The following is a 16,335-nucleotide window of genomic DNA, read 5'->3' as shown; positions in this document are numbered from 1 at the left end:
ATCTATAGGCGGTTTTGATGAGGGTGATTTAATTAAAATGAATGTGATGGCATTCAAATTTACAGTGTTAGTTGAACAAAAATGCCTAAAAGCATGCGATGGGTTTGTCACAGCTCTTTTAAGGCTTTCCTGCAGGCCTAATTTGCTCTCTATTTTTTGTCACTTCATCTATCAAATATGCAACTAACATGAAATTAGGAGAAAAATAGTCTTCATTGGACAATGTTGATGTAGTTAAAGGTTTGTCCACACAAGTTTGTAGTACTGTTATCATGCACTCTCAATCAAGCTCATTGTCAGCTCATTCCTTTGTTCTTTGTGTTTGTCTGCATGTGAGTGAGTGTGTGCATGTGCAACAGGAAGCTGCAAGGCGTCTCTGTCTGAGCTCCTGAGGAAGGTAGGCCATGGCTAGGTCTGCCGGATACAGGAGGGAAGGCCAAACGCTTGGCTTCAACACTGACATGACTACTACTGCAATAAACACACATTTGTGCACAGAAACACACATACAGCGCCATACCTCCTGGCTCCCCTCTGTTAACAGATGCTTCCTGCTCTTGCAGCCCAGCCCCACACTACTGTACGCATACAAACACAAGCATGCAGCGAGTCCCTGGCACCCCTACAGGTTGACCCAGGGGCCAGGTGCAGGGGCAGCCCCACCCTTTGGTTCTCCTGGGGTGTTGTTGTTAATGTTGGCTGCTGTTCCTCTCTGCTGGCCCTCTCACCTCAGTCCAGACAGCGAGGCCACGGTTTCTGAACCACTGGCTGAACAGGAAATTAAGCTTGCGTGCCCAGTGACTTAACACCAATCCTGCGCTCTAATGGCTATCAAACATTTTATTATTTCACCTGGAAAAAAATCTTTGGAATAAGAACAGCTGCTGGATATGAGCTGAAGTGGTGCTTGAATATGCTCCCTCTGTTATGTTTGAATTACTTTATTAGCCAGAATAAAAGACTGCTTTTTCCCCTTGAAACTACTTTTAAAAAAAAGGCAGGATCGTCTTGGGGTCCTGGTCTAGACTTTTAAATGTCAAAACACCTTTACAACAACAGACAGAGCATTTTATCTGTGCCAGTAGGGACTAAGGACTGAGGTCAGCTGTCACTCAGCTGCAGTGTCAAGGGGAGCCAGGGAGACTGTCCAGAGCTAAGTGGCTCAAAAGTAGGTGAACTTATTGATGAAGAGTTATCAGACATGTTTAAAGATAATGGTTGAAGCATTTTATCCATATTAGATTGCCATTAATATACTTAAACCTTCATGGGACAAGGAACCATAGAGGTCACTTCAATCAACTTTCTTTGCAGACAACTCTCTGTGGTACAGAACCAGAATAAATGTTTCACAGCCAATCAGTCACAGTATCTGACTAATCAGAAGTGGCCTCGAGCGCCTAAACTTTCTTCTTCCTCCAGAACTCGCAATATACAGTTTTCCGTCTCTTTTGGTCCCAAATAAATGACCCTAAAATCCTAACCAACCATGATAAGTTCATGAAACTCACATTATAAAAGTGAATTTTAGTGCTACATGTCATGATATTTTTTGATTTTAAGGATTTCTAGCTTTTACTGCAATTTTAGCAGGAAAAATGAAGGTAGCATATTTGGGCATATGCCCATTTAGGGGTTTAAAATTATCCCTGTATTGATTCATAACGCCATTTTATCTGGTGATCATACTAAGAATATTTTCAAATAATTCATCATGAGGTAGGGTTACAGTGCTCTATAGTGTAGTTTGAATTTGACACAGGTTTGTAAAAAAAACCTAAAGAGAGATCCAAAATTTGACTAATTTACAGACATTTTCAAGGTATAAATAAGTGGCTCTTAATTGGTCTAGCCACAGGATCTACCACAACTTAATCAAAGTGACATTATGACCCAATTTCTTAAAATTTTCAACCACTGAAATACATCCAATGAAAAATTTGGCCTTAGATGAAGGAAAAACAGATGACTGAACAAAGAGACTGGACAGAAGTTTAGGAGGATTTGCAGGTTAACATGTTATTTTATCATGTTTTGCAATGATAGAGTAGATTTTTTTCTATTTAAATCTCAAGGAATTATGACTTTTTCAACAGGAAAACCAGCTGTCTTCGGGATATTTCTAAAAAAATGAGTTAAAATCACAAGAAAACAACCAGAATCTGTTTCTTGACTAGAATAACAGAGTCAAATGAAATGTATGGAAACATTCCCGCCTCAAAATCTGAGACCCAACTTGGGGTCCATACCCAAATGTGGGATTTTTGGCTAGTCTTGTTATGCTTATGTGGTTTATATTAGTTTTGATTTTTACTCTAACAGTATATAGTTATATGTATAATAGTTTTATTATACTGAAATAGCAGAAATCAGTTGTTATTTTTATTGTTAGGATAAAAGGCGATAAAATGTACTTAGTTATTCATTATTTATGATTATTATAGGTGTCATTTCAGAATTATAAGACAAAACTGATGCTACCACCATTACTTTTACAGTATTCTGAAGTCATTCATGCCCTTCCTCTAAAATAGGTCAGAATCTAAAGGCAACCTCACCAGGTCTTTTAATGTGCAAGTAAATACACATAAGAATCTGTATGCGTTAATTTTCCATTGTTAACATTTTAATATGCATACACTTATGGCATTTTTTCCTTAAACAGGCAAGGGACCATATACGGTCACTTCTTAAACCTTGGATTTCCAGAGTGAATTAAGAATGAGTTGTGTTGGCAAACAGGTAAGAAAGTGGAGTGAGACACATATCTGTGTGTGGTGAGAGAGAAGATGTGAGTGTGTAGATAAGAGGACTCAACAGACAACACCCCTGTCGGCATAGCCACAGGTATAATGTCATTCTGTGAGAAATACTGATGTAATAATGTGACATTTTTATCTAAAAGACATGATTTTATCAACATGGTTGTTTTCATTGCTTTTGTTTTATAATTATTTTCAAATTAATTGCTTTCTTTACAAAATTAAGATTTTTTTTTTCTTAAAGTCTTTCTTCCTTAAACTAAGATAATTAGATTGATCAGGGTCATCTCATATTTAGGCCAATAGCTATAATCTTTAGCTGCTATTAGTGTTGATGTTTGTGCAGCTGCCAAGATGTCTCACCAATGACAGATGAGCTTTTGTATTGAAAGAGCTCTAATGAGGCGCTTTGAACCAAGCTTGCAAACAGCAACTATTACTGAATGAATGCGCAAATGGTGGCCAAGACTTAACAATGCTTTCTTTGTCTTTGTATTTTGGTATATTAAAGAATAATAATTTATTACCATTCACTTTGTGTTAAAAGACAAAGACCTTCCACCCCCACATTTCTTCTGTACAGGCATGCCACATTCTGTCTGGCTTCCATACACGCTCCCTCTCTCTCTTTGTCTTGTCTTCTTCACAAATTCTCAAACCCCCCACAGAGCGGTGGTCCATCCATACCATCATCATGTGTTTAGAAATGCCCTTGAAAATTATCCCGTAAAGGCTCTCACTGGCTGTGGCAGGCAAAAGGAGGGGATGTGGATCAATAGCAGTGAGATAATGGGAGCAAGGGAAATTGGGAGGGTGGGGGCTAAGGGTGGGTGAAATATCAGCACTCCAACGTGTGTGGGGGGTTGAAGCTCATGACTGACAGAGCTCTGGTGGGTGTGGTCTGTATTCATAAAGCAAAGGGGAGCAATTCAATGCACAATGGTATTGTTGAAGATATCTGTGCGTATGTTGATGCTTTTGTGGGGTGTTAAACTTCATCTGAGAGTGGAAAAGCCAGCAAGGTCTGAGGTCATATGAAGGGGTGTGTGAGTGTGAAGGCAGTTTGTATGGGTTTTTGTGAATCTCTCAATCATCAGCCTCACTCTCAGTCCATTTATGTCGACCAGCCTCGGCATGTTAATGTATACAGGGCCTGAGTAGGCTTTTTACCCTGAAATTTCAGCCTATCATAGCTAATGGACGGTAATTACACCATTCAGGACACAACACTGGCTCCTCTGTGCTACTGTAGCCCACTGAAACTGTCAAATGGAGTTGTTTGTTTCAGATTTTTCTGTCAAAAGGTGAAGTTTGTTTAACTATCTGGCAAGCAAGTGCTTTTTTATCAGCCTGTGACTATCATACAATGCTTTTAGGAGAGCTGTTTGAATTCAGCAATTAAAAAGCAGTGTTTTTGGGCCTGTATTGTAATACATTTTGCATTTTAGCAGCTCATATCTGCCAGATAATGTTTTTAATGCCCTGTTTTTTAACTGTGGAAGCACTTTTGAGTTATTCTCTGTATGAATGATGCTTTATACATGGAATCGCCTTGATTGTAAAATATATCAAATGTGCATTTTAAGACAGACTACACTGGTTCCTGAGCCTTTCACTACCACTACAATTGAAATCTTGGTGATGCCTTCATACTCCACTTTAACATAAGACGATCTCTTAACATCATTGTCAACTAATCGCAAGTTACAGTCCTGAGTTAGCTTTCTCAATTCTACCACATAATCACCCACACTTTACATATTATTCTGGTGCCCTCTGTTGGCACCAGAATAATATGCAAAGCTATGCTATAACATTGCACAGTCACTTCATTGCACAGGGGAAGTCTCTGAATGATGACATTTTACAATTTTATCTAAAATCTATACATATGTATGACTTTTTTATGACACCAGTCTCGCACCGGTACACCCACCAAGTCTTCTAAGAGGTATTGGAGCAACAATATGGCATGCAAATCAACACAGAAAGACACACAGACACACACCAATTACAGTAGTAAGATAACAGTCTTGAAGCAGTGTTAACTGGTCATTTTCCCAAGCTCAGCTGTAAATGCAGCAAAAATGACACCATACTGTCAAGGAAGTGCCTTTTTGAACACAATAAATACTCCTTATTAACCATATCCATCCATCCATACATCCATTTTCTATACTGCTTATCTCGTTTGGGGCCGCAGGGGGACAGGAGCCTACCCCAGCTGTCATTTGACGTGAGGCGGGGTACACCCCAGACCGGTCGCCAGTCAACTGCAGGGCTTATCCATATCCTAAAGGGTGAAACCGTCCGAGTTTTAGCAGGCTGTTGGTGGAAAGGAGTCACCTTGCTCACTTAAGTGTTCCTAAAAAATTTACAACATCAAAACTTCACTCAACATTAAACTCTCAGTGGAAATGTCCTTGAATGAGACACTGCTGTTACATGCTGATTCAAAAATAACTGCACTGAATAACAAATGTATTTGCACACTGCAAAACTAATTTAGTGCTTAAACAATATCTGTATAATCTGAAAAGAAATGCTGAAGTGACAAAAGCAGAGTCCACTTGAACTGAGGACAAATAAAAATATCACTGCTTTGAAGGAGGAACTATAATGGCATGTCTTTTTCAACATCATGCATATTTTCTATAAAAACCTCATAACATCCTGCAAAAACAAAAAGATTTTTTTTCTTTTTTCATGTTAGCAGATCTTAAAAGGAAGCAATTGTAACAGATGTGTATAAAAGAGGTGAAGATACAATGTTTGTTTTTCTTATAAAGGGTTTAATAGCAATTTATGACTTATGGGAGGCTAGTTGGACATGGCCTGGCCTAATGCAAACCATATCGATCGTTATCACCTCTACTTCCTGTGTATATGATATTCTAGACCTCCCTCAGCATGCTAAAAGCTCTCTCCCTCTCTCTCCCCCTCGTCTCCCTTCACTGGGACTCTTTCTCTCTGTTTTCTGCCTTTGTCTCTCCCTCTTTATTTTCTCTCTCTCTCTCTCTCTCTCTCTCTCTCTCTCTCTCTCTCTCCTTGTGCCCTTATCTAGCGCATCTTCTCATCTCTCTGACTAAAAGGCCACATCACCCTGACACCCGGTGTGAGTCGTGTCAGTCCGTCAATCAGAGTGTCCGTAGTCTCGAGGTCAGAGTAAATCCGCTATTGCCAATGTGAGGAGGCTGTGGCGTTACATCACCTGGCAAAGGTCATCCTCTTAGTGCACAAAAATAGTTCTGTCAACATATTCAGGCACCGGGGGAGCTGCTGTGCAACCATCTAATGCTCCTTTAATGGTGCCATCAGTTTCTGTCAACTGATCTGATCATGCAGAGAGTCGCAATACAAAGTGCTTTTTATGACTGAAAGCTCTCTACAACCTTTTGACACAGCGCTATTTTTGATAATAATAATAATTTAAAAGCTACACTCAAAGCAGGGTTTGTTTGCATCTCAAGTCCTCAAGCCTTATTAACCATGGCTTTTTATTTTTGCTTATTTGACTTGTTTGAAACGTCTTGGTGTCACAGGGTGCAGTTGGAATGACGGCAGCAGCATTTTGTGTTGCAGAAGCTAATTAAAACTTATTTGGGGATGTACAGTAGCCATTATGTAGTCTGCTGATATGCAGAAACTCAGAAAGCTTTTGCTCAAAATTAATGAAAGTAAAGAATGTTTTCATTTGAGAAATCAGCTTTAAGATGCTGAAAATTTTGCTTCTTGTTTTGGAGAAAGTGTCTGTAAAAACTACACAGTATGCTTAATGTTTTTGGGGAAATATTCAATCTGCTGTCGCTTCTAAGGCTTCTTCAAATAAATAAAGTTCTCAAAGGAAATAAGGACAGGATGGACAGTATGAAGAAAGTCTAGAACTTCAAAATTCAGATTAGTGTTAAAATAAGTCAAGGAACTATTAATTCTAATAATGTCATCAGATCATGTACATTTTGGAACAAAGAGGAAAAAATGTGATGCTCTGAGTTTACAAACAGGCTCGTACTATCATGTGGGCACAAAGCCAGAGCAATGAGAAAGAGTCAATAGACTGCAGTGAAGAATAATTAATCTCCTCAGTCCACTTAATAGAGGTTCAGCCATTTAATGTTGCTATCTATCCTATCTGATCAGATGATGAATGGTACACCACTAACTGCTGCTTGAATCAAATAAAGCCTCTAACTGCTTAAATAGAAGACACTAAATTGTGGATAAATAAAGTAGAGTAGAGGATTTTTCCCTCTTGATCTCCTTTGAAGCTATTTTCTCTCCTGTAAAATGAAAAGAAGCCATAAGAAAAGGTCTCTAGTTGTTTTTTTGTTCATGTTTCATCATTCACTGTTTGGATATTCCAGACGCTTTGTCTGTCTATCTGTCCATCTGTCTGCCTCACCTCGCTCTTCCAGCCTTGGCATCAGATCCATCAACCAGCTCTAACCCGCCAATAGCATCGCCACCATTACTATTCAACACAGCATGACTTCACACAAACAGTTTACGCTGGTGTTCAGCGAGGTCCATTGATTGCTGAAGGTAGCGGAGGCAGAAGCCTGGGTCAACTTGAGTCAACCTTGACCTGCTGCACTACCAAGGACATTTGCAACTACAGTTGAGTTCAATCACATGTACAAACTTAAGTATAACATAGACTTATGTTTAAGTCAGCATCAGCTGCCTTTCCCATACCATTTAAAAAATTATATTACTGGTGCAAAAATCAGTGATCACTGAAATGTATCTGGCTTTGACAAACAATAACTCAGTCAGTTGTTATTTGATAAACACATATGGAAATGTAACTAATTCCTTTATTTCCCAAGAAGAAGGACTTATAAAAATGGGATTGGACTGGTGTATTTAGGAGTGATAGTACCCCCACTAAGGAAGTACCTGGGACCGAAACCAGTACAATATGATTCAGAATACCCCAATTAGGATTTTTAAAAGCCTCCCAAGTTAAAAAAATAAGGGGATTTTTAGATCATATGCAAAACAGAGTTGATTTTTTTTTTAGATAAAAATAATTAACCACCGCAACAGACTAGCCAAAAGAGGAAAGAACTGGACATACAGTGGTCAGCCTAGTGCTGCAGCCAAGCCTGCCCACAGAATTGGCTGGGCCCCTGACAGACCCAGCAAATGTGCCCTCCCCAGTTGTGATTTACTGATGATATCAATGCATGAGTGTTGGATCAGCAGCACTGATGCCAGTATGCAACCTGGACAGTTACCTCATTTTAGCACTAAGTGTGTCAAACTATCATTGGGTTCTGATGTTGAAATTAATTGTTTCACTTTTTGAACTCTATTCCTGTGGATTTTGCAACAATAACTTTCAGCTTTCATAAATGTGGATATTTTTTTTCTCTTTCTACCCATTTATATTCTAACCTAGAGTTTTATTTAAGGTTTTATAGTCAATCACCACCCCCTCCCATTTTACTGATGCTTCTCACAATTTATGTGAGAAGTTTTTAGTTTCTTTTAACAATAAAGTCAAGGACATCAGGGACAATATCACCCACCTCGTATTTTAAACACAAGTAGGGAAATTCTTAATTGTTTTAATACTTTTGAGCCTGTGTCCTTGTCCTTCTTATCTGAAATTTTAGCCCAGATGAAAACAGCTACATGCAGTATTGATGTTATTCCCACAAAATTTCTCAGAGGTTTTAAGCATGGTTGGGCCCAGTATTTTATCAATAATTAATAGCTCTTTAACAGAAGGTGTAGTTTCCTCTGTATTTAAACACACTGTGGTCCAGCCTCCTTTTAAAGAAACCCAACCTTGACCCCTCTAATTTTGATAATTTTAGACCAATCTCAAAGTTCCATTTTTATCTAAAGTTTTAGAAAAGGTGGTTTCTACACAGCTTTTATCTTTTATGTCTCACAATAACCTCTTTAAGAAATTCCAGTCTGGTTTTAGAGCAGGCCACAGCACTGAGACGGCCCTCCTCAAGGTGACCAATGATTTGTTTTTAGCAGCAGATAGAGGGGAGGGAGCCATTTTAATTTTTTAGTATCTCAGTGCAGCTTTTGATACCGTTGATCATGCTATTTTAATAGATGGTCTTAGAGATTGGGTGGGCATCAAGGACTCTGCTCTTAGCTGGTTTAACTCCTATCTTTTAGAGCGAACCTTTGCGGTCACTATAGGTAACCTCTCTTCCTCTACCTCTACTCTTACCTGTGGTGTACCACAAGGTTTGGTTTAAGGTCTGATTTTATTTTCTATTTATATGCTGCCCCTTGGCCAAATCATTAAGAATCATAAAGTCTCCTTTCACTGCTACGCAGACGACACACAGATATGCCTGCCCCTGAGACCTGAGGACCCTAGCAGCCTAGCTGCTGTTACAGACTGTCTACATCAGTTGTTCTCAACTGGTTGAGTCACGGGACCCACCATCAACTCCTCAAGGAGAACTGCGACCCAAATTTGAGATTTCTTTAGTCAATCAAATATATTTATTAAAAAATAGTACAGCTTGGGCCTAAGAAAGTATAAAAGGTGCAACAAAACAACGAAACAGGACAAAAGATGCATGTTTTGTAGTGTCTCATAGACAATTTGGCGCAATTTTTTCCCCAGGCACACAACCACTGGTCTACATGATATCACCTGCTGGATGGCTCAGAATTTTCTACAGCTCAATAAATCAAAATCAGAGCAAAAACTTTTTAACATTCAAAACGCCACCTAGTTCATACAGTCCAATCTCAGTACTCTCTCAGAAAACATCAGACCCACAGCCAGAAATCTCAGAGTAATATTAGATTTTTCCACATCCGAACCATCACAAAAATTAAATCCATACTCACCCGGTCAGACCTTGAAAAAGTCATCCATGCCCTCATCTTCTCCAGACTTGATTATTGTAATTCTCTTCTCCCTGGTATTATTCAGAAACCCCTCTTTCACCTACAGTTAGTTCAGAATGCAGCAGCTAGGCTACTAACTGGTTTTAACAGACAACATCACATCACCCCCATTTTAGCCTCCTTACACTGGCTCCCCGTAAATTTAAGAATTGATTTAAAAATTTTACTCCTTACTTTTAAAGCACTAAAGGGCCTGGCTCCTAGTTCCCTAACAGAACTTTTAACCCCTTAAAAGCCAGGCTGCAGCCTTAGATCCTTGCGCAGAGGCCTCCTGGTCGTTCCAAGGTCGAGGCTTAAGTCTAAAAGTGACAGGACATTTTCTGTCAGGGCGCCTCGAATTTGGAACATCCACTATTATTTCACAGTTTTCATCAAGTTTGTATAGTTTTTGCCTCCTTACCCATGTATGCAAATTTAACCCAATTTTGCCATATTTTAACCCATTTCCTTTACTTTTTTCCTGCCATTACAAACATATTTTTTTGGCGTTGTTCATCAGTTTTGTGCAATTTTAGCCCATTTAGGCCGCTTTTAGCACATTTTTGACACTTAAGCCCAGTTTGCTACTTTCAAAATCCCATTTTACCACCTTTTCTGACCATTCCTGCCATTTATAAACCATTTTTGCTACCTTTTAACCTCTTCCACCACTTTCTCTGTCTGTTTTTGCCACATCTAACATGTTTTTTCACTTTCTGCCTATTATTATATCCATTGACCCATTATTGCCACTATTAATCCCTTTTTACCACTTTTAATGCCCTTTTTACCATTTATAACAAAAATGACAAAGGGTTGTTATGACACCAGAGTTTTAATCTTTAAAAGTTAATTAATACGATTTTAAGATGTTCATGGCACCAAATACTGGGTAATTTCTTTAATATTTAAAAAAAATGGTGTTCCATTCAGTAAAAAATATTTGCATATTTTCAGTTTTCCACAATCAGGTAGAAACTTCCATTTCAATATAAGTAGAAATAAATAAATAAATAGATAAAATGAAGTAAAGCAGTTACATCTTTGAACAAACTTTCAACTTGAGGTTCATAGTTGCACAACATACAGAGAAAAAACACAAGGCATCTGGAAGAGCATTAAGTAACCGGTACCATTTGGTGCAGGGATAAAGAGCAAAGGTTTGAAAAGTGAGGATGCAGATGGTGTCAGAAGAAGATGGTGTGATTTATAAGACAGGAAGCAGCACATGAGTGAGGATACAGCTCAGCAGGGCAGCTACAACTGCGGCATCAAGCTGGCAACAACAACAACAACAGGCCCCATTATTGATGTTTAAATAATAGATGTGAAAAAGAGAGAGGGTGTGGGAGGAAGGGATGAACATGTAGTAAAGTATGGAAGTCCCTATGTTAACACAGAGGAAGGAAGGAAAGGGGAAAAATAGGAAGTTGTTACTAAAAACAGCAGAGAGAGATAAGAGAGAAGCATGAAGAGAAAACATGTGAGAGGCTGAAGGGAAAAAAAAAGCAGACGCTGGGAGAGCTCAGCAGGTCCCATGTTGGCAGCAGGGAGGGTCAGAGAGTTCAGCAGCAGTACATTTTGACAAGTCCTGCTGCTGCAGGAGGATGTGGACCGAGGTTGTGTTCCAATGGGATGAGCTGGATGTGATTTAAAGGGACAGTTCGCCAATAAACACAGCACAATAAAACCATAAAATGTAAGCAAGATGTTGAAAGCCTCTTAAAAAAAGTCAGAACCTGCGCCTTTAAAAGGAGTCCAATCAAGAAGTCGGTGCTGTTTATTAGAGATGTAAATAAATCCAGGCCTCGTAAGTGCTCAGTGCACCAGGATGAGAAAGAGCCGCCTGCCCCACAGAGCAGCTCTACTGGCCTACATTTCCCTGTCTGTCATCTGATGCCAAATTTCCAGCCACGGAGTCAATATTTCAATAACTATCCTCTGACATTAGAAAGTAGAGCAGGAGAGTATGAAATGCTATATGGTAAGAGCTGTATTTTAGATGAGTTACAGCAAAGAAAAGTGCCTAAATGGCAAAATAAACTGTTTGCTTTCCATAGCAGTTCAGCCGGGAGGGTTCTACTAAAATGTGTAGTAAACAAGGCAGTAGAGGAGACTGTTGGCAGCAGCAGGATCCCTGTAGAGAAGTAAAACCAAGAGATCCATATAAATCAAACAACAGCATGCTGCCTACTACTTTTTTAGAGTCATCGGATCCTCTTTGATATTCTGCAGTAAGTCAACTACTTTAATTTTAGGACCAAAGTTACATTTCAGCTGATAACTTCAGGGGAGTGTATTAAATGTAAACATGCAATTAGCTGCACTGGTGTTGTATGAGCCAGTGAATCATTCAAGAAAAAGCCAGGATCCCTGTAGTGAAGAATATCACTGTTCACACCCAGTGCAGGGCAGGCAAAAACTATCAAAAGATACCAACTTCTGGAAAAAATAATTGGCCGCCATTCTGAGAAAAAAAGTCAGGGATAAAACTGTGAAAGCCTCCTGTGAAATAAAACTCACAGTCTCCTTCTAACTAATGTATTTTTCTTTCTCTGTCTTTCCATTCTCTCTTTTCACGCTCCAAGATAGCTCTTCATCTCCCTCCCTTCCCTCATCTTTCTTTCCCCGAGATCCCTGAATGAGTTCACAAAACCTTTTCAGGGAATTAAAAATCCCTTTGCAGACCACCCTCACACTCTGTCTTCCACTTTGCTTCCTTTCATTTCTAACCCGACTGCAGTTTTTGATTGCTACTGTAGCTCCAGACTGAGCATGCCTCACCTAATGGGAGGAAGAAAGGGAAAGTTAATTAACCTTTGTGAGAGGTGGCCTCATCACAGACGCCGACCAATTAATGACAGACTTCAAACAAGGCGAGCGGGACCAACACCTCCATGGCTCCAGACTGATGAATGGGCTGAACTCATGCAGTATAGATGGGCCAGTAATAACACGAAGACCTAGGAGTTAAAGTCAAGCTAATCTGAATGATGAAAGAAAAAGGAAGGTCATTTTAATTGCTCTGTAGTTTTGGTTTTTATAATGTAGCACCAGTTTGGAGTGTAGTCCATGCTGAAAATATTAATCAGTGAAAAAGTATCGACTAAGTTTAGCTACATATTTGACAAAATAGACTTGAAATAATTCCTGCAATGGCAGTTGTATGAATGAAAATTACACGGTATTAGATTATTATGATATATCACTACAGTGTTTATAAAAGCGGGCAGGAGAGTGGCAAAGAGAAAGCCACTGTTGAAGAAAAATCATATTAAATCTTGACCAGAGTTCTCTAAAAGGCATGTAGGAGACTCTATGGTCAAGTGGAAGAAAGTTTTCAGCTTTGTTGAGACCAAGAGTGCATTTTGGCCATCAGACAAGACGCTGTATCCGGTGGACGCCAAACGCTGCATACCACCACAAACACGCCATCCCCACTGTGAAGTACGGTGGTCGCAGCACCATGCTGTGGGGATGCTTCTCGGCAGCCTCTCAGACCCCAGTCCAATAGGGAATTTATGGCTGGACTCGAAAAGACCTGTTCAAGCCCGATTCCTGCACAACCTGACAGAGGTTGAGCCGTTTTGCAATGAGGAATGGAGTATGACAGCAGAGTCCAGATGTACAAGCTTGACTGAGACCTTTCCACGCTGATTCAGTGCTGTCATTGCAGCCAAAGGTGCGTCTACTTCTGTAAATACTAATTTGAAGGTAGCAAACAGTTATGTTACTTATTTAACATAACAGATTTTTAGTTTTTTGGGGGGTCAAAAACACCACATTACATTAACCAATGATTAATTTATAAAATAATTAAAAGGGTAAAACATCCAAGGAGGTAACTGCTTTTTATAGGCACTATATGTGGGGATCAACACGTGGCGGCAAACCAATAAATAATATGAAGAGTGAGAAATCTGAGGGTTACTTGACAATCAAAGTAATACTGGCAATTACAACAATCATTGCTGCCCCACTAAGAATATTTTGTTCGTAGAACGTCAGGCTCTGAAAATATTTTGGCCACAATTATTTCAAAAATACAATAATGGTATCTAGTTAGGACAGTATATTTTTCAGAGCCATGAAAATCCAAAATCAATGTTTAAGAGATGGACTGGTTGTGAAAATTAAGATACCAATACCAATATTTTTCCAGTACTTCTTTAAGTTTAAGACTTCCACTGTGCAACCATTTTTCCGTGTGTGGCAATGAAGTCTGTCCAACAGCTGATTTATTTCACACAATCAAAAAGCTCTCCTTTCAATCAGCAGTTAGTTGTACTAAATGTCAACATTAGGTTCATTGGAGATGGCAGAAAATAACTGGCTACTGATATCTGTCCACGCTGTATTAATAGCAGATGACCAGTGTATGACAACATGATGCATCAGTGCATCCCTAAAATATTGTTTCAGCTTCCAAAATCCAGTATTGCTAAATGCAAATATAAAAACTACAGGTGTACCAAACCTGTCAGACGAATACAGTCGCAGAATATCAAAGTGGTAAAACTACAGTGCAACAGTGTTTCAGGATGATTCACAGGGTTTAATTCAGCAGCCTTGACATTTGAACCCTTTACAAGAAATCAAAGATTCCGGCATAATTTTGATCCCACAAGACACAAAGGGCAATAAAGAAGACTAAAAAGGTATTTGAGATGTGTGACTCAGTTTGGCACAGATTTAATGTTACAGCACACTGAACATCTTCTCTCTTTATCCCCTGTCATCTCCAGGGAGCTAATTATTACTTATCGTACACACACACACATAGACATGCACATAATGAAGACAAACATCTCGGAGGCTTTCAGCACTCAGACAGACGCTCCCAAAGAGACAAACACTTAGGGATCTATCCTTCACTCATTCTGAAGGACGACGTATTGCATTGAGTTTCAAGCATGTTGTCACTCAGGCAATCAATTTCATCATCCAGTTTGGAGATAAAAAAGAAAACAAAACAAAAAAAACACAGAACCAATAAAAGACAAACAGCTGCATAGTAGATGCTTTCTTTGCCTCATCAAGGAGTTGGCCAGAGGCCAGGCTAACTCTGGCTGACTATTCTGAGCATCCAAAACTAGGACATCAAACTGTTAATTATATACACCGCTACATCATGTTCAGTCAACTGCTGACTACTGGGAGCAAAAGACCAGATACTACACAGATGCACTGACAGCTCTGCAGTATATATAGACAATCAAATATCACCCGAAACTACAAAACTTTCAGAACTTAAGCTATTATTTAGGTTATAGGCACTAAAAATCCTTTTTCACTACAACCTGGCCTCTAAGAATATGTGTGCTTGTATTTGAAAAAGTTATGAGACTACAAAGACAACAGAAAAATACTTAGCAGAAAGTAAAACTCAAAGAATCCTATGTGTGACACACAGTTAACAATAATGACTAAGACGCTTTTACTCAGACTTGTTCTTCCATCTCACAGGGACTAAAAAGTGAAAAAATAATAATTCTGTGACAAAATGTCCTCAAAATATTTTCATATTTACATGGAAAGTCCTTGTACTTTTTTGTATTGGCTCTGTTTGTGCCATTTCTGAAAGAAATTCCTGTCTGCAGTGACACAAAGGGCCACATCACAGGCTTTCTGTCTCCCTTTCTCTCCATTTTGAGCTAAATAGGCTGTCTCCTCTGGGATCTAAGCATAATGGCACGTGCAGTTCAACAAAGTATGACACAACAATGAAACAGCCTGCCATTGGTTGGCACAGCCCAGCCACAATGCAAGGTGGGATACAAAATAGACAATATGGTGGATAGCATTAGCCCCTAGCAGCAGAAACCATGAAAAATGTATTTAAAAAATCAATTAAAAGACTTTCAATAATGGATTTACTGGTGTGGATTTAATCTTTCAAGATCCCAGAAAGACACCCAAGTTTCATGCTTGCTAGAAAAGCCTCTGTAAGGACTGCAAAGGCATGGATAGCATCATTTAAATGGCAAAATTTAGGGAAAAAAGGAAGTGACCTGAGATTTATGGTTCAAAAGTTATTTGTGGTATGCAATAATGTCGATCAAAGAGGTCCCTTTAGTCATTTGCAGAGTTTCTACAAAATTCGCAACAGCAGCTTTTTGGCAAGATTTTACTTTATATGACTAGAGTTATTCTTACTTCTTTAATGATTGATTCATAGACCAGTAATTCTATTTATAGGTTTGTACTCATAAATAGCATAACCTTTCTTTCAGTTCTGTTGTCCCAACTCTCTTATCTCTGCTCTCCTACTGATACAATTCTGTCAATAAAAGGTTTTAAAAATACATCTCCAGCCTCAAGGGAATTATCACCTCAGCTTTCAAACTCTATTTCTGGAAAGACTAGAACCAGTTTGTCCTTTGAAGCATCAGAAAGAAATAATTAAACATTTTTACAGAGAAAAAAAACAGTTTCTCTCTTCAATGCATTAAAAGTCTGACCTCACAGAGTACAGTGGACACGTAGACTGCGTCAGCTTTACTTTCTCTGGTGATTTAACCCTCTGTAAACATGAAGAATTATGATGTAAAAGACTTTTTATCAGACTCTTGCATATGAAGATGATACAGGGAATGTCTGCTTATTTGTATGGTCAACAGATACATCCTTTATTAGAACTGAGCAGGCATTATTAGGCTTCTAAATTCATCTATTTTCTGAAGGGATGAATCTTATGTAG

At 39.0% G+C, this 16,335-nt stretch overlaps 1 protein-coding gene across 8 annotated transcripts in view; it reads right to left on the bottom strand.

The window, feature by feature from the left end:
• The window catches only part of LOC121518508 (rap guanine nucleotide exchange factor 6), a 211,753-nt gene that overhangs the window by 78,113 nt on the left and 117,305 nt on the right, over positions 1-16,335 (bottom strand). The window lies entirely within an intron of this gene.

The sequence above is a fragment of the Cheilinus undulatus genome, linkage group 12 (genome assembly GCF_018320785.1).
Source record: "Cheilinus undulatus linkage group 12, ASM1832078v1, whole genome shotgun sequence".
Classification (NCBI taxonomy): Eukaryota; Metazoa; Chordata; class Actinopteri; order Labriformes; family Labridae; genus Cheilinus; species Cheilinus undulatus.
This window is presented reverse-complemented; position numbering and strand designations above follow the sequence as displayed.